The 26,869-nt window shown below is 34.4% G+C and overlaps 1 protein-coding gene across 1 annotated transcript in view; it reads right to left on the reverse strand.

The window, feature by feature from the left end:
- Blimp-1 (PR domain zinc finger protein 1) overlaps window positions 1-24,101 on the reverse strand; it is a 142,792-nt gene extending 118,691 nt beyond the window's left edge. The window contains exon 1 of the mRNA XM_067789294.1: window positions 22,927-24,101. The gene's annotated coding sequence lies outside the window, so the exon portion shown is untranslated. The remainder of the gene's footprint in view (window positions 1-22,926) is intronic.
- Window positions 24,102-26,869: the final 2,768 nt, after the last annotated feature.

Here is a 26,869-nt window from a genome sequence, read left to right on the forward strand (position 1 = left end):
AATCTGGGATCTTCAGCATTGAGAGCAAGCAATCTACCCATTATAACACGAAATCAGCCTTATATAATAACTTTATTTTTGCATGACAAACCATAAAGAGTTCTAAGCCGAGTTGCTCTCCAAGTTACTGTGTGCTACTTTAAACGGCTCGGCTGATGCTCAAGAAATTTTGTGAGCATACTGAGTAGATCTGAGAAATGGATTTTTTATATTTTTCATACCCCGAAATGGTAAAAGCGGTCCTCCCCTTATTTTTTTTTAGAGAAAATGGTTTTTGTTTTTTAGGGTATGAAACTGGGTTTGGAACTGGACTGGGAATAAGGGATGTAGAAGAATTTAAATAAATAGAGAGAAGTAAAACAGGGAAGAAGAAAGAGATATAATTAGACGAAGATAGAGAGATAGGGATAGACTGAGCGTGGGAGGGTGAAGGAGAGGGAGTTAGAGATAAAAGAAGAGATGGAAAAACAGAGAGATGATGATGAAGAAGGGGGGGGGGGGGGCGGTGGGTGGGGGTAAGCAGTAAAACTTTTTAAAAGTTATGCAGAGTTATGGAAGAACAACGTCTGCCGGGTTTGCGTATATTTAATTAAGGACACAGCTAACTGTCACTAATATCTCTTTACTCTTTTGAGCCACATGTCGTCCTTTGACATAGGTATTTGAACTTTAGATAACGCTAAGTTCTTCAGAAGTAGAAACAGAAAACTGTCTTTTCCCCCAATTTTGCTCTTACAAGTGGTTTCAAAAACGCTAAGGCATACATATTTGGTCAAGAAAAATTATTCCATAACCTCCCACATGTCCGCCCTCATATAAGCTTACATTCATTACGTTAGCTTACACACGTAGAATATAGATATATCTAACTCCAAAGTTACATGGCTGTGTGTGTATGTATGTACATATTTATCTAGGCAATTGCAATAGTTGAACGCCCTTTTCACGGCATGCGACTCCAAACTGCGCGGCACATTATTTCACTGTTCACTTCCCACCCCTTCACTATATACCTGTTTATATATTGGCAGCTAATACTTCTAACCACAAATAAGCAAAACTTCACTGCCTTACGAACATTTTTGTGTTGCCTGGCTTGCCGGCTGACTACTATCTAATAGTGAGTGCACTGCTGCTTCTGCCAGATTAACTAATAACTTGCGCATACCCCGCACACCGATCAGCACCTTTTGCTCTGCTGCAGGATGAACATCGCTAAGAAATGCAAGTTAATGGCAGGCAGCCCGTGAACTGGTTTCGTTTTCATGCTGCTATCTCTAATGCCAGCAAGTCAAAAAAATAAAAAAACAGAGGGGAACAAACATGAAAGGATCGATATGTGACCAACATGGCCAGTTGATCGAGACGTTAGTTGATTCTTGTTTGAAATTGTCTGACCATGGAACTCAAACGTCATTACTTACCAGCTGTTAACGTTCTTGCCGTATAAATGATAAAGCTTTGCCGGAGATCAACAAGTGCCTTTTTGAAAGTACAGAAAGAAGAAGAATAAGGGGCATTAAAAGAATAGAAATATTATTATATAAGGGAAAAAAGTTAAAGGAAGACCTTCGCATAAGATTCACTTTTTTCGTGCAGGCATGCTGTTGTTGGTATTCCTTCTAATATCTGCTATGAAAAGAGCAATGCACTGCGTTGCATTCGTGCTTTAAGTACTATTTTATGTGTTCACTTCTTTTCAATATGTTGCTGTTGTTGTTGAAGTTGATGTTGTCGTTGATGGTGTTTTTATTATATGTTTTTGTGGCTTTTCATTTCATTGCAACGTTCGTTGATCTTTCAAGTGTTCGACGTTGGTATGGCAGCGCGCATGCGCAGCCTGCAACGTTTTATAGAATATTTCAAACGAAAATGAAAACATTTTGTTCACCACTACAATACCTACCAACAGTTACAACAACATTTATATATGTGGTCAATGCGGTCAAAAACAGGAAAGCACGAATGCTATATTTCTTTGGGGATTGAGGCAAATTTTGGGATCGTTGCTGTCGTTCATTGACACACACGCATGGTTATATTTTATTTCCATAAACATATATATATATATGTTTATGGATATATGTATATATATACTTATGTGCAGCAAAAGTTAAGGCTGTACTTTGACGTTCTACTTTATTGCTCCGCTTGCCTCTCAATGACCTGCCCCTTTTTTTTGCTTTCGTTTGCTGGCACTTTGTTGTTGAGGTAAATGTACTCTGTGTGAGATGTGAATGAACGGCAGCGTGCACGTGAAAGAAGCTAAGTAAGCGCAAAGCTAGACACACAAACGTATACACAGAGATTTTAACATGTTTTGTGGCAAGGATGCCAAGGAAATGTGCATGATAATTGTGATGGTTATGATGTTAATGCAGCACTCTTTTTTTGTTTCATTTATTGTTGGGACTTGGTATGCGCTTTCTTTGTGTAAATAAATGAGTGTGGCTTTTATTATTCTTACATTGTTATTATAATGTCTGCTTTATTTTCTAGGCACTTGCGTTTTGTTTCCTTTGCAAGCCGATATTTGTATTTGGCTTGCCTTCAAACTTGCAACAAACATGCATTCTTTGGGATTTCGCTTGCGTGGCGCGCTACGTCTTCTGCTTATTAGTTGCTAAAATGTGCAATTTACGTTTGGATAATTGCAATAAACACAGAATTGGTGTTGTGATTATTGTACCAACGAAAAAAAAAAAAAACACACAAAAACCATTGTCGCCATCACCAAGAACAAGTTTGTTGCTTAAGTCTTTTGTATGATTGGTTATGGGAAGTTATTTTGGAGTGCGTTTTGCGGTCGCTTACAGCTATCGCATATGTTTAGATGTTTGTAAAGTGGAATTTTTTGATTACCATTGTATGAGGACTCAAATGACATAAATGACAGCATTCATAGGCTGATATGAGAGGAGCTTTGGAGATAATCTCTATGTGATAGTTTGAAATGAATGCAACTACGCTAGATAATTGAATTTGTATATATGTATTGTATGTATATGCAGGTGTTGGCAACGTTGTTGCGCTAATAGCATGGGAAGAAACAAATGGGATTTTATATGCTTTAGAAGTAAATGTTAAGGCTCTAGTGAGAAGTCTAAGAGCTAAAGGCAGTCCAATTTGGGCGTGGCCTTTTTTAAGAAAAGATTTGAGACAGAAACAAATGTTAAACGCAGCTAAGTGATGTAGTGTTATCATCATAAACACAAGTGCCCAAAACGTATTGTTATGTTCATTTTGAATTTCCTGATCTTAATGGAGTAATACGTAAAGTCAATCTTGAGTGGAATCTTCACAGAAAAAAAGATATTAATGGTCAAGAAGAGCGATCTACGTGTATAGTTTTGCCTTAGATAAGCTCTTTATAATAGCTAAGGTACAGATGTCTGGCTGCCCTGAATTTTACGACTAAACGAAAAACCCAATTAGATATCAACACTGATGATATATAATTGCTCCGATCTGGCAACTCTGCCGTCCCTTGTAGCTACAACCTTAACCTCGCAAGCACAGGAGATGAATGCTCAACTGTTTCTTCCTGCAGCCTGCATTACTACATATGCTGTTAATGATGAGGCCTAACTTAAAAGCAAGTGATGTCAGAAGGCAGTGTCCGGTAAGTATGCCCATCGTGAGCCATAAATCTTCATTTGTTAACAACTGGGCAGCTTTTTGGTTCTAACGTCGTAGGATTTGAAAATGATCTTAACAATTTTGCAGCCATCAGCTTCTATCCACTACTTTCCTGCCTGATGGATACAGCTCCTTTATCTTGTAGATTTCTCCCAAATCAGCTGCAGCTAAAATTTTAAAATTAAAAATTATCGAAATTATGCCTGTGTTTAATGTCACATTTTAAGCAACATTTTTATCGATTTATATAAATAAGGTGTTTAAAATTTGTTTATATCGTTTTTAGTTTCCCTTTTTATTGCTTTGTCTCTTTCTGTGTGAAGTTTTGGTTTTGTAGCCCAATGTCATGTCTCTAAAAAATTTATAGCCAGCGATCTATGCGGTTCTTTTTCAATATTTTTTGTTTTTTATTTTTGCTTTGCTAATTTAGTATCTTAGAGAAGCAGCAATAAGCTTTAAGGCGTTATTGGAAAATAATTTTAATTTTTATTTTTTTCATGGTTGTAATCTTCCCCGGCCCAGCTCACAAATTAGTGACCACCTTTGTGAGACTGGAGACTCAAGACAGCTTACAGCATAGAAAACTATCTCAAAACTAATTTTCAGCCCAAATAGTCTCTAATAGTGACTAGAGATGGCTTACTGAATTCAGCTGTTATTTTATAAGTCTCTCGACCATTGCGCAATCTAATGGAATTTTCCTATAATTGTAACACTGTCTGGATTCTCTTATTTATGAGTAAGCCTGTAGTTTTATAGCTTAATGGGAAGTTTCTTGAAACAGGGTTGTATGTTTCCCACGTTTGATAATAATTTTATAAATATCTCTTCTTGGATGCAAATTTTGAGAAGTTTTGACATTTTTTAATTCATTGTAGTCGGGCTCTTAGCTTTATACGAGATATTTGTAGCTGAGTGAGAGGTTGAACTGGCAGGTCAATGAGGACCTCACATAGACTGAATGAATCCGCAATTGATGCGTTTGTGCAAAAGATACCATCTAATTTTTGTCATAAATTTCAAAGTATAATCAAACTCTGAACCATATATTAAATTTATAATCGTTTTCTCATCTCGAAATTTGTTTTTTCTAAAAAGCTCAACAAGTATGTCACCTTTCCTCCTTATGTTGAAGTCTCTGATTGCCCTGAACCAAGTGTAATGTTTCTAGCTCAATACGAAGTAGCGATCTCTAAATATCACAATCCCTGCACTATTTTCTAAAAGGCTTTATGCTGCCACATATTTTATTTTAGTAAAACTTAAACTATGCTGAAAGTTTCACGTATTTCGGTTTTCGGGAAGTTACTTAAAACTCGAAAGCAAAATTTTCAAATTCTGACAATAAGGATCTGTAATTTTTACAGAATATTAGCCGTGTTTTTTTTTGCACGTATATACGTCTAGGTTTGCGGGTAAAAAAAACGCTTATGCTCACTTAGATAATGTTTATGAGACCCATCTAGCGGCAAATAGCTACAGAACATTTTGTACCGAAAAGCAGAGACGTACACCTCTGGTTGTCATAGTGAATAATATATAGCTGAATCAATTGCGATGGATAGTGGGCACACACCATTTTTAGAGGTGAAACATAGACACATATTTCAGTTGCATCTGAGTATAATGCGTACTGAAATTTACTATTACTCATTTTCTGCGCAACAATTTCAGCTGAGTAGATAAAATTTAACGCTTAACAGCTCATATAAAGTTTAAGCGTAAACGTATATAGATGTAAAAAAAAAAAAACCCAACTATTCTTTACTTGAGACCAACAGGTTTTCTTCTGTTGAAATGACTGTACAAGTTTGTCCTTTTGACAAACAACTCCGTTGAACTAACGATAATGCGTCAATTTCACTGAAAATTATTAATTCAAGAACAACAGACCTGTTTTGTTTATTTTACTAGGTTAATTTCTTTCGGTGCAAGGGGTAATTATGCCCTAGTACGGTTCGTTATAAAAAACCGGACCATTTATATATATTCGGTTCAAGTGCCATTTTTCAAATTAACACCTTAAACGAGATGTTCAATATTTAATATTTTAACTTAACTATATATGCAATATGGTATTAAACATTACTCATTTATTGTACCTACATTTGGAGTGGAATTTTTCATACTAATTAACTGAATAAATTTATTAGTTGCTTTATATACATATACTCGTAAATAATTTCGTATATACTAGAAAAGTAAACAAAGCCATCAACTCAGTTTGGTTATTCAATTAGCTACTGTTTTATACACTAAAAAGCCGAGCGACCAAAGTCATTGAACTTTTATGTTTCGTTATGGTTTTTTAGATTTAATAGCACCCCATAACGAGAGTGATGACAATAAGAGGTATTATAAAAAAAAAAAAATTGTGCCAGCAGCCATGTGGTTCTCGGTGATAAAACTTATTTTGGAAGGTATAATCGTATTTTTTTTGTATTATTTGTTATGATCAATAGGTTCTACTAGCCGGACCCGTGCGCATATTGCGCAACCATATACAAAAGCCTCATATCAAATATCAACAGAAATCAGCTTTTCTATCAATCAATCATCTATCAGTAAAAACTTACATGCGCTTGCGCTGCCATCTGGCGAATGTTAGTAACTGCCGGTAATGCAGTGCAAATGTTCACAATAGTGCCATAGTACAAATAGATATCTTTGTGTGCTCACAATCGTTTGATTTTAACAAATAATTTTAATAAAATATAACTAAACAAAAGCACTACGACCAATAATGTCCAAAGATCGCTAATAGTATGAATCCCCATCTTTACAACCAAAACTTTATTTATAGATTTGTATTACAAAAAAGAGCGAAAAAGGTACCTGCATATAAAAACAACAATTAGAAATAATCAATAGGTTTTATAATATTTTTTCATATGCAAATAGCAGACTCGAGGGACTGGAGTTTTAAGTAATAATTTTTAATAACCCGAATAAATAGCTAATAATTTAAAAATTTATAAAATTATATGAGTTAAACTTCCGGAAGAAGCTAACTCTGAGCCCAGAAATATAACTTGCTATTCTGTAAGTGGACCTAAGTGAAAGATATTTTTAAAACTTATTTAAAGCCATGCATGTATGAAAGCGTTGCATAAGAACAGTTATTTGTACGAAAAATCTACCACACAGTCTGCGTAGGTTTAGAGGAGATCAAGGCCGAACTTCTCTTCAAAGTTGCGTCGTTCTCCTTTCTGATTTTCCCTTGAAAACTCGCTTTATGGAAATAACCTAAGTTGACCGAATTGTTCAAGCTTTTACAACGAAAAACTTCTCTCAGCTGATTGCATTTTCTAGGTGGTGGCAAAGCGAATTCAATCAATTCTCCGTGCAGATGAATGTCAAGTCAAAAGAAAACTTTCATAGATTTCGATTAACTGACATTTTGTTGTACAAGGCTTTGTATGGAAAATTATCAAGAAGAAGCAATCAGCTGATAGGATAACACCACCTGTACTGAATTCGCCTTGATAATTTCCAAGCAACACTTTGGTAAAACAAGATGTCAGTTAGTTGAGATATTCTTCGCCGAAAATTGGGTTGAATTCGCTTTGCCATCACATTGTACAAAGCGAATTCAGTACCAGGTGTTATTATCCCAACAACTGATTGCTGCTTCTTGATTATTTTCCATAGAGCGCCCTCCATTTTAATGTGTCAGTTAATGGAAATAAATTAAAATTTTCTTTTGACTTGACATTCTTCTGCTCGGCGAATTGTTGAATTTGCTTTTTCACCACCTGGTATGGATTCGCCTTGCATTGTATAGATACGCTTCGTTTAGTTGTCATCATGGTAGATAAATTATCTAAGATAATTTAAATATAAGGAATGTGTTGAAGTGTTTGTGTATGTATTGGCAACCAATTTTCATCGATAAATAAAGCAGCGAGTCACTGTTCGCCCGTTATCTCTCTTTTACTCTCACTCTCAATCATTTTTTGTTTCAACGACTTTCATTTCCCAAGTTTATTATAATATTTCGTATATCGTCGCCCGCTTGCCAGAAGCATGAATGTTGGGAAATCGAGTTTCAAAGTTTATTGCTCCCTTAAAATTAGAAGTATTAATTTTTAATGTGAAAATGTATCAATAAATTATACTCACAATATGCTCTTTCAGCTGAGATAAATGTTTTGCTCGCATCCCGTTTATTCTCCGAGATTTAGCACATTAATTTTTCTGGCACAACAAAAGTTTTAAAAACTGATCTAATTTTTTGTTAACACAGCTATAAAAAAAAATTCAAAGTAGTCGGATCACGTAATGAGGCTCATGTTTTCTGTGCCTTTTTATGCGCTGAGTCCGGATACGCTATAAGAATTGGCCCAACTGGCCGTGGCATGGCCTTAACTTCAAAAGACGTAAAAAAATTCCTGCAGGCCAATTCCGTTGGCGGATTCGGGTTCAGGGCATCACAATTCTTATGAAAACATCCGTGGATGTGACTCGTAGAAAGTATGTAAATGAAAAAAGTTACACATTAAATTAAATTTCATATACACTAATGTGTTTTTATCTAAGATATTATTGGAAACTTAGAACTAGTTCTCATTTTCGAAATCAGAATCATCTGAAATGTTGGGTACGGGTAAATCGTCACGAACCTCATTGTTGCCCTTTAGATTTTTATATTCTTTTAGTATAACCAGTTGTTCGCACATTTTTCTGAAGTCTTTTAGTTTTGCCTCGGCGATAGGCAACGGCTTCGAATAAACCGGTTTGCCTTCAAACGACGACTATTTTTTCGGTAATGCCGAACATCATTTTTTTAATTATTTTAGATATAATTAAATATCTAAAATTATATGAGTACGAATGTGTGCTATTCTTACTTGTTTTTTTAAATTGTTGAGCCATATTAACGAATATGTCATACAAACAGGAACAGTATAATTACTTTTTAGCCAGCCAGAAACATGAATGTGCCACAGTCATTTTTCTGGCCAAACTTTATGGGATTGAATTACACATTCATGAAAACGGCATTGCATATTATAGGGATTTCCATTTAAGGTAGGAAGCTGAAGAATTAAGTAGAATCTAAAAGGTAATCCAACGAAGCTTCTAACACAAAATCGCAAAGTTTGCACATTCATGCTTCTGGATAGCAAGCGACGTTATGTAAATCAATAAGATAACAAAACTCACTAGATTAAAAACAGAGTTTTTTTTATTATCGCATTTCTGAACAAAAATATAATTCCATGTATATATATATATTACACCTTCATATGTACATAAGATCAATCGCTTACAAAGATTTTTATTTTCAGTTTCATTATTCCCGCTCATCTAATAGCACAATTTAAAAGCACACAAGTACTAAACATACCCAGTAGGACACTCAAACTTTATATTACAGCTTCCAAATTACCATACGAATTATATACTTTGGGACTTACACTATGTTCAAATATAAAAATAAATTGAGGCAATTTCGATTTAAATTGAGTGGTGTTCATACAGCTCAATTTAGCTTACACAATAGTAATTTTATAGCTGGTTAGCTCATCTCTACAGCAACAACATACCTTCGTTCAGACTGTCAAAATGTGCATGTTGGTATTAGGCGAATGGAATGGAATGAAAACATAAAACGTTAAAATTTTTGTGTGTTGTAAGAAAATGTGTTCTATGTTTTGGTTTAATTTCGAGATTGCCATCTCCTTTTGACAATCCCTACTCCAGTGAAATGAAAAAAATAAAATCAGCTGATGAGATGAGCTAACCATATAGTTAAGGCGTGCGTAAATGACGTTTAAATCTACTCAATAAACATACTTTACAAGGTTGCATTTGCAGTTTGAAACAATTTATTACGCAATTTTTTTTTAAATTGGAAATTTATTATTACAATTTATTATGTGATAAATTGCTCCAGAAATTGCCCAAATGGTACAAATTGCCAATTTGGTGTGTGTTTGTACCTAGTATTAAATTTTTACGATAAATTGCAAGTAAATTTTATTTTTTGTATTAGTAGAAAAATATTATATTTGATTGATTCAATATTGCTTGATCCTACCTAAATATATCAAAAGCTCAATCGGCATACCTTCGATCTTGCAAGTTTGATGTGAAAAGTTTGGTAGAAAATATATACTTGTAAGTCATATCTTTCAGTAAGTCTTCACCCATTTTCCATGGCAGGCCAAATGCGATAAAATGAGTCATTTAGGAAAAGCGATTTGTATGAGGAAATGCGTAACATTTGGTATGTTTAGCCCGAACGGCGCACTTGGTATAGTGTAAATGTGATAAAAAGCAGTGCTGCAATTATAATACCTCCCCCTCGGGTTAGGGGACTTAGAATATAGCCGCGGCAGGTATGCCTGTCGCAAGAGGCGACTTAAATACCCAAATGATTCAAGGGGTTTTATAGCGCAATTTATGTCTTCTCGAACCCGTAAACATCACCTACACGTGGCGAATCCTGTTTCTTCAGCCGCCGAGGCTCTGGCGACACCAATATCCTTATGAAAGTAGGGATTGGGGCGGGATGGCCTAGAAGGTTCAATGTGGTCATATTAAATCGTTCTGGAGATGGTCGGGTTGCAAGCAATGATGCTTTTACCAGGATGTACCAGATCTGTATCGGGAAAAGAACCATCAACATCGGTAACACTCCCCAAAAATTGTGTGAAGTGTTTTTATCGCTACAACAACAACAATATTTCTATTTCCCACTGTTCATATCTTTTAAACCAAATTCTTCTTAGCGTGCCTTACTGGCTTAATAAGAGAGACTTTTTTACATTTTCGTTTGCATGAGCAAAAGTGATTTTGATTGAGTATATGAATTTTTTTTGTGAGTCAATTTTGAAATGTGATTTTTTATATTTTTCTGCGTCACATGGGGGTACTGAAATGCTGTTGTAGGTGTGTATCCATATTTATAAAAAAAAAGATTGCATTCGAAAATATAATGTATATATTTTACTTACATTTTAGTTAGTTTTATTATATAACATATATGTTACAATGTATATTAGGGTAGTCCTTCAAAATCAACCGATAATGGTATTCGAGTACTGAACTTTGATTGCTGCGCTGAGTGTTGGACAAATGTCCATGATATTACCGTTGATAGAGGTATGACTATTCATAATTGTTTCTGTTTCGTTCGGAGAATTCGCTGTTCAATTATTCGCAACAAAAAAAAAAAAAAAATTATAAAAATAAAGGAAACGTCAGCGTCATAAAAAGAGCAAGACAGAGGAAGATAGGAAAATTGGGTGTGACGTTCGATCAGGATCTACGTTTTGGAGAGCATGCAGCCGCAATTGTACCGAAAATCCAGAGCCGTAATAAAATCCAAAGACAAGACAAAGAAATGCTCATTACTACTTACAAAGCAATTGGCCGGCCGATTGCATGCTACGCGTCCCCGATATGGTCGCCAAACCTAAAGGCTACTCACTGCAATAAAATACAGGCCTGCCAAAATACCACCCTCAGAACCGCTACGGGCTGTCTTCTTATGCCGCCATAATACCACCTACGCAATGAGGCGAAAATACTCTCCATTCGGGACAGAAATAAAATTCTGAACAAACAGTTTCTGTTGAATATCCAGAAACCCGGGCATCCCAACAGACATCTTGTTGATAAGGCTGCACCGCCCAGGGGTTTAAGGGGTCATCTCCGTAAGCATTATGAAGAAATACGGCGCCTGAGAACACATCCATATGAAGCAAAAAAGCACAAGCAGGTCCTTAGTGATATCCATAAACAGGCATCGGATCTCTATGCCAGGAATTGCACGGCGAATCCATCGTCGAATCATTTTTTTTTTAAATGAGGATTCCCGGATTAATAAGGACGGCACACAATGCAAATACATTCATAAATTTACTTTAATTTAAGACTTTGTCAGTATTAATCAGAAGAGCTGAGGCTCAGTTTATAACAAAATATTTTGTGTGCCACTTATTAATTTTTCCTTCATATTGCAAGAGTACGACAATTTGTAGTTGCTGGGGAGAATGCTTAAGGGAAACGAATTCTATTTGAAAAGCAGTAAGTGAAAACCTATTCCTGCTGGGAGGGTCATTTTATAGCTTGGAACCCGCTATCCATGATATGTTGGTCAAACACTCAACCCACTTTGTTTAAAATTTGTACATATAAATATGTGCATATGTAATTCGGCAAGCAAACACGCTCTGTCGCGCTTGCTGTCGTTGTTGTTGTATTAACGATAAAGACACTTCCCGAAAGCTTTGGGGAGTGTTATGATGTTGATGGTCCTTTGCCGGATATAGATTCGGTACGTTTCGGTAACACAGCACCATTAAGGTACTAGCCCGATCATCTCGGGAACGATTTATGCGACCTCACTAAACCTTCTGGGCCATACCGCTCTCCCCACCCCCTAGATCGAAGAGGAACTTGGGGTCGCTAGAGCCACGGCTGTTAATGAAACATGATTCGCCACAGGTAGGTGAGGTTGACAATTGGGTTAGAGGATCTATATCTTGCGCTGACAACCCCTTGAGAGGATTGCACTACACAACCCCTTGAATCAATTTGGTATTTCAATCGCCTTACGACAGGCATACCTACCGTGGGCATATTCAAACCCCTTAACCCGTTGGGGGGGGGGGTGCTCTGACGCGCTTCCTGTTGTTGATTTACGTCAGCTTTTACTACACCTCGGACAGCTATGCTACTGCGTTTTAACGCTTTTAACCCTTTTTTTACTGAGCGCTATAGCCACTATATGTTTGTATGTTTGTACCAATGTATGTATTACCTTGTCTGCCTTTCACACAACTTTGTTTTTGTATCTTTGTTGGTTTTGCTTAAAGCGCCGCTACGATTGCTTGGGAGTCACTCAAAGTCAAAGTCAAGGTTTTAAAATGCTGCTTTTGTAGGGTTATTATTACATATAATAATTTCTAACGCGAGAAACCCGCAGACTGGCAAGTTCAATTGCTACATACTGGAAATTATAAAATTTTTGGTTTTGTTTTATTTATAAAATTTATTTCGAATAAACGTATTGGTATTGTATATTACTGCTTTAACTACAAATTAATGACTTGTTGTTTAGTTGAATATTTTAGCAAACGAAAAAAAAAAAAACAAAAAAAAAAAAAAAACAAAAAATATGAAAACAAACAATAAATCGATATTAGCGTAAAACATTTTGAGTACACATTCATCAATATGAAGGTGTGTGTGCATAAATGTGCTTTTTGAGGGGAGTGCCCGTAAACTGGTTTGTGTAGTAATCATCATCATTTCAGTTCAAGCAAAAAACAGCAAAACAAATTAGTATTTGCACTATGTTTGTAAATAATAAAATAAGAGAAAAATGACAAACATTCGAAATATTGCAAGCTTTGTTGACTAACCAAACTAGGGGCCAATAAAATTTGTTCATTTTTGAATTCAGCTTATTGTGTTAAGGGTACTTACAAATGAAGCGCTGGATATTGGCTAGCGCACGATAGCCTTATTTTCTGAGACTGGAACCAACTATAGCATAGTATGAAGCATTTTCAAGAAGCCGTTAAATAGAGGAGAGTTGAAACATACTGTTATTTCTGAGAATCGTATTCACTCAAACTTACAGCTCGCAAGCTCTAAACAAAATAGTTGGCTTAGCTACAGCCTTTCTAGTCAGTGCGTCAATTAATAGAAGGGGACAACCAAACTAAACATTATTATTAGTTATTCGGAAACAATATATGTACTTTGCACTGGTTAAGTGAGTCAACTACATGAACTGCCTTAGGTTCAAAAAGCGCACTGAGTAGCATTTAAGATGAAGACTGTTCATAAAACTATTTCAAGAATAACGCTGTGGTTCGGTAATTGTTGGAGAACCCCAAAAGTATACACAATAGTTTTAAGTCGCGCCATAACTTGATATCACAAAATTGCCATTCATAATTGACATTTAATAGCGCAAAGAAATATTTTTAGCAAATAAAGCCCGCTTATCTAGCAATAGGTGGATAGGATGACTATCCTATCCAACGATATGTGCAGAAACTGTACCAGAGTGGTAATTTATTAATCTTCCAGCGGATAGATTCATAATATCTTGCAACATAATTTTGGCAGTTTCGTACAGTACAGACTTCGAAAGCATATCCTTAATTTTGGTTCTAGGATAGTGCACCGCATAAAGACACCACGTGTGTTAGTTAGGTACAGTTCCTTTTGCAGGGCGGCATGTTGAGAAACCTATCATTAACAATGCTGATTACGCTATATCGAGTGCTAGTTCGATAACGATGTATCTCAGGCAAGTTTTGTAGAACGTCATGCTCCAGAATTTTTTGCGAGAACAACTTATTTCAGAATTTGTTTCTAGATAACCCTGTCGGTGCATTTCATTATATTTCGACGTGATATGTGGAAAAGTATTCTAAGTTGGGTTAATTTTTAACCGAGTTTAAAGATAAGGTGATATTTCGCTCAGCAGATGCGTTGTTGTTGTTGTTGCTGCTGTTATTTTAATTGTTATGTTTGTTTTTAGTTAGTTTTTTTTTTGAAATTGTTATCGTTATTTCTTGTAGTCGGCTTTGCTGTTGTCGGTGTTAATGTTGGTTATGATGTTCCTGCTGTACCTAATATTGGGGATTTAGGTGTTAAAGGCATTTGTATCGATTTTAATTTTGATGTTATGGATATTGCTGTTTTTGTTTTTGTCGTTTTTGTTGTTATTGCGTCTGTGGTGTTTCGCTTTTTCTATGCAATTATAGTTGTTTGTTGTTGATTTTTGAAGTGGTTGTTCTTTTTTTGTGCAATTATTGTTTTTTGGTTTTGTTTTGTTGATAGTTTTGATGTTGTTAGTGTAGTTTCGGTTTGCTTGTGCGATGGTGTTGTGTTGTGCCTGTCAATCCATTTGTGTCAGCTGTATTGTTGTTGAAAATATTTATGTCGTTTCTGTTGTTATAATATTTGTGCTTGTTGCTAAATCATGTTGTGTTTTTGTAGTTTTTCCTTTTTTTTTGCTAATGTTTTAAATGTATTTATTGTCATTTTGTGTTTAGTGTTGTTCTTCGACTGCTCTTCTGTAGTTCTGTTGCCATTTCTTGTTTTATCATTGCCCTTGTTATTAATTTTTCTGAAAGATTGCGCAGTGACAGTCTTTCGCGGAAAAATTGGACTTGCTAAACTCTAACCTTAGACATTGAATACTTCTTACATATTTTGACTTAGTGGCCTCCACGGTATGCCCCGGTTGGTGTATTGAGCTTTCTATGTATTTAATTAGGGTTGCGTCGGTATGACCTATGAGTTTCATACAAAATTTCTGTTTCCCATTTTACAGCCATGCATTCAAAATGCGCTGGTTTAGCCTATTCTAGTCCCTATTAAAATCTCATAGATGACTGCGTAAAGAGTTACATAAGAATTTAATTATGAGCCGTTTATGAGCGTAGTGGGAGTCTGATCGGACTCCTATTTAGGCTCACAAAATGTGTGAAATAAGGCTTGGAACAGACCATTGCGAGAAGCGAATCAATCAGCAATCATTTCGGTTGCTTAAATGAGCTCTTGATGTATGTAAATGCTTTGATTTAGGTGCCTTTTATCACACTCTTTTACTCACAATGTTTGTCGGGTAGGCTATCTTTATTTGTTGGGTATAATGAGTATAGAATCCGATTTTTTTTTTGAGATTTCATGTTTTTTGTTTTGCTGGATAACTGTAGATGCGCCTACAATTTTTGCCTTAACTCCAATAGCATTCAGAAATATTCGACTAGAACCTAGTTTTTGCTATTTAGTTGATGCCTTAACCTTTTACCACATACTATTTTTGTGCTGAACAGCTAAAAAAAGGAATGAAAAGGGTTACTCGCCCAATCATTGCCCTTAAATTTTATATATTTCCGTGAACTGTCTTTGGCTGGTTTTTTTTTTTTTTTTGGTGAGCATCTAATCACTTCGGTACCATCAATATAATACACTGCGCACTCAGCTCACACATAGATGAAACAAACCTGTCTTTCTCACCTCTTCCGGAAATAGTCAATTTGATTTTAAATGCTTTTTTTGTTTTCCTGCTAGAATCTTCCAACAAGTTTTCTTAATGATGCGTAATTAACTACATACACAAAAGAAGGGATACAACGAACATGTCTATCCATAGAAAAGCAACTTCAATTAAAAATTATTGGCTGTGCCGAAGACTTTATACCTTTCATGAATGGGGCTGAACAATAATTTTATCCCGTTCGTAATCTCCAAATAATCGGATATATAAGATATTAAGGGAGAAATTGCCAAAAATTTTTCTATTTGAACGATCGGATGTATGGGATATATATTATATATAGCTCCGATCGAAATGATTTTTTCATGAAATCTTCTATGATACATTGGAAAAAATATCACCAAGTTTAACGTTTTTGTATTGGAAATTAAGAGAGAAATTGCCAAAAAGCTTTCTATCTGAACGATCTGTTGTATTGGATATTAGGGCGGGTCGATTTAAAAATCGCGCATGGCTCTGTGAAAATCGTATTTCAGGGATCAAAATAAAAAACTTTGCCGAAGGAACCATACCTCAAAAATGAATTCTGATGTCCCCCCCCCCCCTTTGGGTCGAACTTTTGGATAGGAGCAATTTCAATTCTACCTTCTGTGTCTTGTGGTGGCTTGAAAAAAACAACACAAGCAATTTTACGATCTGCAATTGTGTCACAGTGATGCCTTGGTTTTAATAAGGGTTTGTAAAAACGCTAATTTCTAATAATTTTTTTTAATTTCTTTTCTATTACTAAGTTAAATTCATTTTTTCATCTACATATGTTCTGACTAAATAAATTTGTAAAGAGAAAAATAAACTCCAAAACGAAAAAACATAGGCATTTCAAAGTGGGATTTTTCAAAATTTGCAAGTTCGACCCAAAGGGGGAGACATCAGAATTCGTTTTAGAGGTATGGTTCCTTGGGCAAAGTTTTTTATTTTGATCCCTAGAATATGATTTTCACAGAGCAATGGGCGACTTTTTGCCTCCCCACAAATCGACCCGGCCTAATGGGATATATACAATATATAGCTCCGATCAAAGTGATTTTTTCCAGGATATCTGCTATGATACACTAGAATATATATCACAGAGTTTCACGTTTATACTTTCTAAATTGCGGCAGGAATGACTAAAATCGTTTTTTTCTGAACGATCGGTTGTATGGGAGTGTTGCCAAGTTTCATTGAGATATCTCAAAATTTGAGGGACTAGTTTGCGTTCAAACAGACAGACGGACGGACGGACAGACGGACTGATATGGCTACATCAACTCAGTTCATCGCCCTGATCAATTCGGTATACTTAATGGTGAGTCTATCTTATATATTTCTCAACGTTGCAAACATCGGACCAAAGTTAATACACCATTTCATGTTCATGAAAGGTATAAAAAGCTTAAACTTTTCAATTCAATATTTTAGCTATTTTATTCTGTAAACACTTACTCATTCGTATAAAAATTACCTAAGGAAGATGTTAACACCTAATAGTAAAGTGAGAAGAAAAAAATGCTATACATATTGGCGTGTATATTTGAAAAATGATTACGGCAATTCATCAAACAATTTTGCTAGTTTTTATAAATAAAACTAACTATTACAAAAAAAAACATGACGGCATGCAGAAAACATAAGTCATAAAAAATTCTGATTAAAAATCAATAGAAAGTAAATATAGTGGCTTCTGCGCGTGTATAATGAATAAAGTATAATACATCAAGTTTTTAATAATTAATACATAACATTTTTTTGCTGAGTAGCCTCACGATTTTTTTAGTTTGCTTGTCATTAGCTATGTGGGTATGAGCATCTCAAATTGTTAGTGCTTAATGGCAGAAGAAAAAAAAACCGGTTCTCTAAATTAGTAGCCGCTTTTGTTATTGCTAAATTTTAAAAGGTAGTTATGCTAAAAAATATGTCTTGGATTAGGTGTTTCTATGCCTACAGATGTTGAATGAGAATTCAATACAATCAAGTTCGTAGCTTCAGTCTTTCAATTTGTTTTTTAAAGCGTTTTATTTTCTGACAAGTACTTTGTTTACATAATTTCCTTTTAAGCACACAAACTTGCAAGAGAGAAGCCAAAGAGCGATAATTTTTCCAGAAAAGGAAACACCTGTAATTAGTAACAAATATGCATACATATACTACGTTATCATGAAAATTATGCGCCGTTTGCTAGGAATGTATAGTTGACAAAGCAACTTTGAACAAATATTCATATTTGATTATGGAACTATTTTCATTTGAATAAAAAATTGTTTATGTACAACGTTCGTTTGATTTTTGCTGCTTTTTTGTTGCACTTGTTATGGACCTGGTTTGTTTTGTTATTGCTAACCGTCCTTATTATTTCAATGCATCCCAGAAGTGTGAGTATTCAAGACATATTTTGGTGGATTTCCAAAGCATTATTGTCTCCTCCGTATGCCGTTATTATGTATAGCGCTCCTTTTAATTACAGGGATTTCATCCAAGCCATTTCGTTAGACCATTTTCCCAAACACTTTCAATGCTCATAATGGCTCCAAAAAAGCTCAAAATGGAGTCGTTTCGGAGTCCGATATTTGCTGTTTATTACGCCAATATATGTTTGTATATAAGTCGAATACAGGGTTATATCGTATATAGAAATAGGCTCATATCAGAAAACCATCATAAGAATGATCATTTTGAAAACCAACTTAGACGGAGTATTTATATTTTTTTTAAAAATATTTTCCTTCAAATCAAAATCAAACGACCCCATTTTCATAACACGTTTTTTATTGCTGTCTTTTATGGAATTGACTTGACTTCTTAAATTTTGTGGCAAATTAGAGTCACCCGTACCTTAAAATTGTAAGAGTTTCATTCATTTTCTTACCTGCTGTGACCACAGAATTGCTTCTTTGCAATATCCCAGGCATAATTAAAATTTGAAGTTTTGTATGTAAATGAAACCATTCTCAAAAAATTTTAAGTTTTGAAAGAAATATCTCCGAAAAGCGTCATAAAACAGTCTTGTTGAGTACAATAGGTATCTTAAATCAGCTTTTTAAAAGGCAATCAGGTTTCATTATGACTTTTACTCAGTCTTATACTCGTAGGATATATGAAATTTGGCTCATGTAAAACGACGCTAGAAGGGAAACGCACTACTTAAAAATTCCTTACCGACTTTATTATGAATCCAAATGTTTGGTGCGATGCGGAACTCTTTTAAGCCTCCAAACATCCAATTTTTTTAAGAGCTACACTTTCTACCTAAAACCCTACCAACTAGGACAGTCACAAGTAAAAGGTTATGACACTTCTGAGCACAAATCTAAGAATATGAAGAAAAAAGTTAACTACTACCATTGTATAGTGTGTTGTTCCCATAAGAGCTTCGAATTATATCACTGCATAGTGAGTGATGTCACCTCAATATTTGTTTCATTGAATTGTCTCACTTGGGATAGTGTCACACCACAATATCACAAGCGTTCCTGAAAATTCCCTTCAGCTTGTGTAATCCTTTTGTTCGCTTCCTGTTTTATTACCTTCATTCCATGTCTTTTGTTTTGAATACCTTTTCTACTTTACAGACCCCTTCTTTTTCTTATTTTTTTTTCGTTTTCATTCGTTTATATTTTTTTTAGTTCTTAAAATTTACTCTGACTTCGTTAAATGATTTGATTTATTCGCTTCATGACTCAGCCATGACTCGAATAATCACTTAGCTGCTACAACACGTTCTACCATTCAAAATATGATTCATTACAGTTCTTAATGTTTGTTATGCCGCCATGACATAAGTCTGCATAGGAATAATAGAAATAATCATATATATGTATAAGCTAAGCAGCTTTCAAACAAACTTATGTTATCAAGTTCGTGTTCTAATTCTTTTGTTTGCGTGTAAGCGATGCAATTTTTTTTTGTTGGCAAACAAAGAAAGTATTTCATTGTTTCTAACAGCACTAAGAGTGTAGAATGAAATACATCAAATTATAATACATGAAATGTTTTTTAGAAATTAAAAAAAAAATGTAAATAAACTTTTATAAAAAGATTAAAATATTCTTTCGGAAAACTTGGCCTTATAGAAATTAAAAATAAAACAAAAGCTAAATGTATTTTCTATTTAATGCAAAAACTGAGTTTTTGTTGCAGGCTAACAAAGAGGTCATTGAAATTGACGTACGTTTATTATTTTACGTATTCAATATTCGCTGTTCTTTTTAGTTTCACGATGTTTTAGACATTTTTTTTTTTATTTATTATTTATATTTTAAAGAGTCTAAACTTTTTAAAGAATATTTTCGTTCACTGTCTAATTACTTCACAAACTCTCTCGCACTCTCTCTAGAGTTAGTTTTGATCTCTCTCTTTACTTTTGCAGCAATATATATTGACGTAAGCTAAAGCGCAATTGAAATTTCTTATGAAATATTTTAAGTTAAAGCTTGAGTTGGCTGTGTGCTTTTATGCTTTGAAATTATATGTATATATGTGTATATTATAATTTTATTAAATTGTTTAAATTTGTTTCTTATAAAATTTATTTTTTATAACTATTTTTTATAATTATTTTTTTTCTAATACATTTTCTATTTTCCAAATCTGTACCAAAAATGAGTTAATTTAAGAGATTTTTTATAATAAATTTAAAAAAAACTTTTTAATGGTTAACGAATATAAATAATTTGATACATAATATTTTAATTAGCGAAAATTTTTTTAAAATTTAATTTTAGAATGTTTATTTTTTTATAATTATTTTTATACTCTGATAAGCAGAGCCCACAGAGTTTATTAATTTTGTTCGCATAACGGAAATCCGTAGCGGCATAAACTAAGCGAGATAGATATAGACTTCAATATCAAAATGATCTGGGCGAAAAAAGAAATTCATTTAGCCATGTCCGTCCGTCCGTCCGTAAACACGATAACTTGAGTAAACTTTGAAGTATCGTAATCAAATTTGGTACTTAAGTTCCTGGGTACTCACCTCAGATTACTGTATAAAATGAACAAAATTGGACTATAACCACGCCCACATTTCCGATATTGAAAATTTCGAAAAATCGAAAAAGTGTGATAATTCATTAGCAAAGATGGGTATCGCGATAAAGCTTGGTTAACTTTATGACGCAGGATAGAAAATTAGTACAATTTTGTACAATGCGCGTGGAACCGCCCACTTTTACAAGAAGGTTATTTAATAGTTTTACAAGCTGTAATTTGACAGTCGTTGAAGATATTATGATGAAATTTGGCAGAAACGTTGCTCCTATTACTGTATGTGTTCTAAATAGAAATTAGCAAAATCGGATGACTAACACGTCCACTTTAAAGAAAAAATTTTAAAAGTCAAATTTTAGCAAACAATTTAATATCTTTACTGTATATAAATAAATTATGCCAACATTCAACTCCAGTAATGATATGGTGCAATAAAATACAAAAATCAATGAAAATTTTAAAATGGGCGTGGCTCCGCCCTTTTTAATTTAATTTGTCTAGAATACTTTTAGTGCCATAAGTTGAACAAAAATTTACCAATCCTTGTGAAATTTGGTATGGACATAGCCTCTACGATAACTGCTTTCTGTGAAAATGAGCAAAATCGGTTGAAGCCAAACCCAGTTTTTATACACAGTCGACCGTCTCTCCTTCCGTTCGGCGGGTAACACGATAACTTGAGCAAAAATCGATATATCTTTACTAAACTTAGTTCACGTACTTATCTGTACTCACTTCATCCTGGTATTAAAAATGGGCGAAAGCCGACTATGACCATGCCCACTTTTTCGATATCGAAAATTTCTAAAAATAAAAAAATGCAATAATTCTATATCAAATACGAAACAAGGGATGAAACATGGTGATTAGATTGGTTTTTAGACGCAAAATATAAATCAAAAAAAACTTTGCGATCTACCATCTTGAGTAGAAGAAAATGCAAAAGTTCTGCAGGGCGAAAATCCAACTCCATTAATATCATGACAGGAATATTGTTCGTGGTATTGCATATAAAAATAAGTTACCGGCACCCGACAGATGTTGTCATGGGTCACCCTGGTCCGATATCTCCAAAACGCCTTCACAAGTAAAACGAAGGTTCACTCCCTCTTAAAACCCTTATTAGTACCTTTAAGTTGATACCCATATCGTACAAACACATTCCAGAATCACCCCTGGTCCACCTTTATGGCGATATCCCGAAATGGCATCCACCTATAGAACCATGGCCCACTTCCTTTTAAAATACTCTTTATTACCTTCCATTTTATACCAATGTCATACACACACATTCCAGGGTTACCCTAGGTTCATTTTCCTACATGGTGATTTTCTCTTATTTTGTCTCCAAAGCTCTCAATTGAGTATGTAATATTCGGTTACACCCGAACTTAGCCTTTGTTACTTGTTTAGAGCACATATAGTAATAGGAGCAACGTTCCTGCCATACTTCGTCTTAATATCTTCAACGACTGCCAAATTACAGCTTGTAAAACTTTTAAATTACCTCCTTTTAAAAGTAGTTGGTGCCGTGCTCATTGTACACAATTTTAATAATTTTCTATTCTGCGTCATAAGGTCAACGCACCTACCAAATTTCATCGCTTTAGCCGCCTTTGTTAATGAATTATCGCACTTTTTAGATTTTTCGAAATTTTTAATATCGAAAAAGTGGGCGTGCTTACAGTTCGATTTCGTTCATTTTAAATAGCAATCTGAGATTAGTGCCCAAGAACATACGTACCAAATTTCATTGAGATACCTCAAAGTTTACTCAAGTTTTCGTGTTTACGGACGGGCGGACTCGCATGGCTAAATGTATTTCTTTTTTCGCCCAGATCATTTTGATATATAGAAGTCTACATCTATCTCGCTTAGTTTATGCCATTATGGCGTTACCGTTATGCGAACAAAATTAGTATACTCTGTGAGCTCTGCTCAGCTGAGTATAAGAACTCAAGCCATTTTAATTTTTTGTTAATTTTTAAATTGTCGGCAAATTCATTCTTATTGTATATGGCTTTTATTGATTTTATTGTATGAAAATATTTTTTAAATTTTATTTAACTGAATAGTTTGCGAAAAATTGTCCTGATATATTTTTGCAAATTATTTAAAAAAAACTTTCTTCATTTTCCGATTTTCATAATTTTTTTTCATAATTTCATTGTTCACAGGTTTTTTTTCACCAAAGATTCGATTCATTACTTATTATCAAAATAAAAGTTGTTTTCTAAATATACCTTGCATTTACAACATTTCTTGACATCTCATTCACTCACCTTATAATTTCTGTCCATATTACTCTTTGCGATATCACTTCAAATAGATCGAAATAATCCAATAAATATATTTCGCAGCAGCTAATCCAAATATTGTCCAATTATTTTCAAAAAGTATATGTGTGTGTAGATATATATGTGTGTATGTTAAACTGCCGCCAATGCTTAATAGTTGCAGTGTTATGTATGCAACTGATTTTGTTGTGCTTTTGGAAAATTTTATTAATCGAAGTTGTTGTTCGGGTTCCAGCAGTTTTTTCTGCGAATTTTCTAAGCCACTTTTATATATATGTATGTATATAATTTTTAAAATTTAAATTTTTTTTTTTTTAATATTTATATTAATTTTGCCCAAGTTCACTAAACAATTCACTTGTTTTTTTTTTTTTTTATTTATTAATATTTTTGTAACTTATGTATGTATTATATTTTATAGAAATACAAATAATTGTGTATTACTAAGAATAATTTTTGTTTGTTTATTTTTCACTTTCTAATTTCTATGATTATTCCAATAAATGCAGTCTTGTAGGTTATATGTAAATATGTATGTACATATTATTAATTTATGCTATTTAATACAATTTTTTTTATTTTTTTGCATTTGTCACTTTCTTCTGTTTCTGCTTCTTCTTCTTCTTTTTTTATTTCTATCAACACACACATTTCATGGTTAAAAATTAAATATATTTTTTTTTTGTTAATTTTCATTGCCAAATTCTTCGTACGTTTACATTAAATTTCAAAGCCAAAAGTTGGTTTTGACGAAACTCCTAGAATTTACATTTTTGTACAGTCTTCACTTATTGCGTTTTAGCAGTTAGAACATCTGCTGTATTTAGTTATTTTTCACATAAATTTGTTTTTTTTTTTTTTGTTTTGCTAAAATTTTCGTACCTTTCTTAGCAACTATGCTAATAGAACTAAGTTGCTTATTGCCAACACATTTCTCTTCACCCTAATTTGTTTTCTTATTCTTCTTCGTTTTTTAGTTTCTTTTACAACATAAAACCGCATTGCCAGCGTTCTATTAGTATTTGTATTAGATCTACTTTAGCTGTTGCTTACTTAGCTTAGCACATTTGTATGTGGGTATGTAAGCAACTAAAAAAGTTTCACATCCAGAAAATGCTTACAAAACCGTGTCTCGATCGTATAGTTGCTTGCGGAAAACTGAATCACGGATGAGTCCCATTGCCACATCAATGTCATGGACACACAATTGTAAACGTACTTAACTCAGAATTAAACACATACATACATACCTATATTTGACTTGAGCCAATCCATTGCTACACTCGATAAAACTGAGCTCGAACGTAAAAAGAATTTGAGTAAATAAGTGTGTAAGCACCTGAAAGTTAGACTTCTACACAGGCAAACGCACACACATACACACACAAGCGATCAACAAATGCTTCTCGTTAATGATACACAAACAAACTTACAGCATTGTTTATAAATGTAAGTATGTATGCGTAGAAAAAAATTCTAATAAACTCGCGGCCATGACAATGATAATGCCAAGAGACAAGTTTTACAGCTTCATTCGCTAAAAAAACAGCGTTATTCTACATGATCGTAACTCAACGAAAGCAAACGGCAGCAATTCATCATCACAAGTAATCATCTCATCGATGTTATGCTAAGCACTCGATTTGCACGGCTTAAACTTTTGTACACTCTTTCACCAGAGCATTGTATCTGTCTCTTTTGATTTTGTGTGATTTTTAATATTTTATGAGTGGGTCTCATCTCCCGCGCATACCGAGCTCTGTTAATGTGATACTGGAAGAGAAATTCTAGAAAGAACACTCATGTACTTTCACACGTACCCATTCACAAATACATATATATTGTACCATCGCAGCTTAACGCTCTTTGAAATCCATCAAAAATGTTCACCTTATATAAGGATTATAGCAATTGAGCCTAGTTAGCAATAGCAGATGTTGTACGAAGTGCAGGTTGAAGGAAGCAACGGTTGAGCACGTTTTGTGGTGCCCGGAATGATACAGCTGTCAGATCTAGAAGCAACAAGTGGCGTAGGTTCTAGGAAGCTTCTAGTATTTACCAAGAGAACCGAGTTATTTTAAAATATAGTTTGTGGTTTTTGATAGGGTTTTCAGTTTGGTCATTAAAACAAACTTCTGCTAACACTACACACTCATTCAATCTATGTGAGGTCCTCACGGACCGGCCAGTTTAAACTTACCTAATTTTAGGATAATATTATGACACTAATTTTGATGTAGGCAGAAGGCCTTTCGTAATTGTTAGAAATTCATATTTTACTGTACTGTATTATCCGATATAAGCTCTAGTTCTCACTCTGTTTCTCTGAGAGATAGATTTACATATTAAGCCCATTGTGAAAGTTCAATTGGATGTAACTAAAATGCTTCTAATAAGAGACTTTTTATAATATAATAACTTTTTGGTTTGTTAGTTTTCTGAGAATGCGGATAGTTTTCCAATAAAAAACATAACACAAGTTGCCACGACGACGGCGTCTTCTAAGTAATACCTTATATTATAAGCTTTATCTCTCAGCCAAGCAATTAGCGCTGCCGTCGCGTTCGTAATTTTCTTTGATAGTTTACACCATTTTCTTGCAGTTACAAATACAGGTGTCTGTAGCATGATCAGCTATCTACCGTAACAACAATACCTGGAAGTCGTACATGGCTCATTCTCATTTGAGTGTACTCACGATATGGCCTTTTGAAAAATCTACTCATCGCAAAAGTTCTATACTCAAACATACATATTCTAACACACCCACACTGTAATTTCCATTCTTTCGTCAAAACTCTAACAACCAGCGAAAGGTATTATTATTTTAGGTGAGTGTTTATGTTTGTTGTTGTTCTAAGAAGATATTACTTCTAATTTGCCACTCAAATCAGCCAAAAGAGCGTAAAATTATACAATTCATTGCTACGATTGGCTGACTGAATACTCCATAACGAATTGCAAATCCCGTTTGGTATTCTTGAAAATGTGCCGAAAATGACGATGATTCCCGATCTCAGAATAAAACTGCCACATGTTGCAAAGTTGTTGCTGCATCGCCATTGCTATTTCTCTGCGATTCATGAAACAAATCACTCCAGTTTCTTCTGAGAAATTTCCTTTTGCGAAGGGGAGCAATTGTTAAGAGCTGTATTATATTTTTAAGCAAGTAAAAATCAATGAAGAGAAGCTCAGTCTAAATCTCTTAGGAGGTACATATATCGCGTCTTGAATTTTTTTTTATAAATCAATGAAAAATAATTTGGAAATTTTGTTTGTTATTGAATAGATTTTTCTGAAATTCAGTTCTTTATTTGAAAATAAAATTATGTTTAGGAACTCTAGTTATTTCCTAACATCTTTCATGTTCCTTTTCTTCATTTCGCTGAGTTTTTAAGTGCCGGCTTCTACGTCGTGCTTACGAAGATGACCTCTTTACGTTCCTGGGAGGCGTGGTCCTCCCAGTCAGATGTCTCTTGAGTTGCCCAGGTTTCTGGATACTCAGCAAAAACTATTTGTTCAGGATTTCATTTCTCTGTTTTACGTGAGGTACTCTCGCCGCACTGTCTAGATGATATTTTGGAGATATAAGAAAAGTTCACGTGGCGGTTCTGAGCGCGGCATTTTAACAGACTTACAGTTTCCTCCTGTGTATTTCTTTTAGGCTCAGCGACCATTTGGGGACACGTAGCATGCAAGCGGCTGGTCAATTGCTTTATAAGTAGTTATGGGCGTTTCTTTATATATGCTTGGGAGGCAAGAAGATTTTTTCACAGCTCTCGACGAGTTAATCGAACGAATCAACCCATTTAATTTGTTATTGGTCTTACTGACGCCAGTGCGCCATGGTGCTGAGTAATGCCACGTACGCCTTAAACACACATCCCAATTTCCCGAAGCGTTATGTTCGAATGAAAACTACCATATT

The sequence above is a fragment of the Eurosta solidaginis genome, chromosome 5 (assembly GCF_040869045.1).
Source record: "Eurosta solidaginis isolate ZX-2024a chromosome 5, ASM4086904v1, whole genome shotgun sequence".
NCBI lineage: Eukaryota > Metazoa > Arthropoda > Insecta > Diptera > Tephritidae > Eurosta > Eurosta solidaginis.